This window comes from Berghia stephanieae, chromosome 2 (genome assembly GCF_034508935.2).
Source record: "Berghia stephanieae isolate SIO BIC M18660-M18661 chromosome 2, UCSD_Bste_1.3, whole genome shotgun sequence".
NCBI lineage: Eukaryota > Metazoa > Mollusca > Gastropoda > Nudibranchia > Aeolidiidae > Berghia > Berghia stephanieae.
In genome coordinates, this window is record NC_088361.1 from 27,879,503 (window position 1) to 27,879,886 (window position 384).

The window sequence follows — 384 nt, forward strand, 5'->3', positions numbered from 1 at the left end:
CTATTTCTGTGGTCAAGTCACGTTCACAGCCACAATCAAAGCACATCTAAACCCCCCCCCCCCCCCCCCAGCCCTCCTGCCATTTTGGCCAAAAACACTTTGACTTCAAAGACAGATTGATTGAAATGACCCTCGACTTGTCATAAAAGTTCCAACTTGAGAATTCAAGGTATATTCATTGGTCTCAGGTGCACGAAGAAAAGGAAAATATAAATGGGATTAGTTACAAGTACATAGATCTCAGCACCAACCTACTCTTGTGTTCAGCATAAGGACACCCAAAGTCTCCCATAGACAAGGGCATGATATCCTGGCACAAGAGGTGCACTTAGAAAGTTTATCACGAGCACTAATACATACACAGTTACTCAGATTTGATTTACA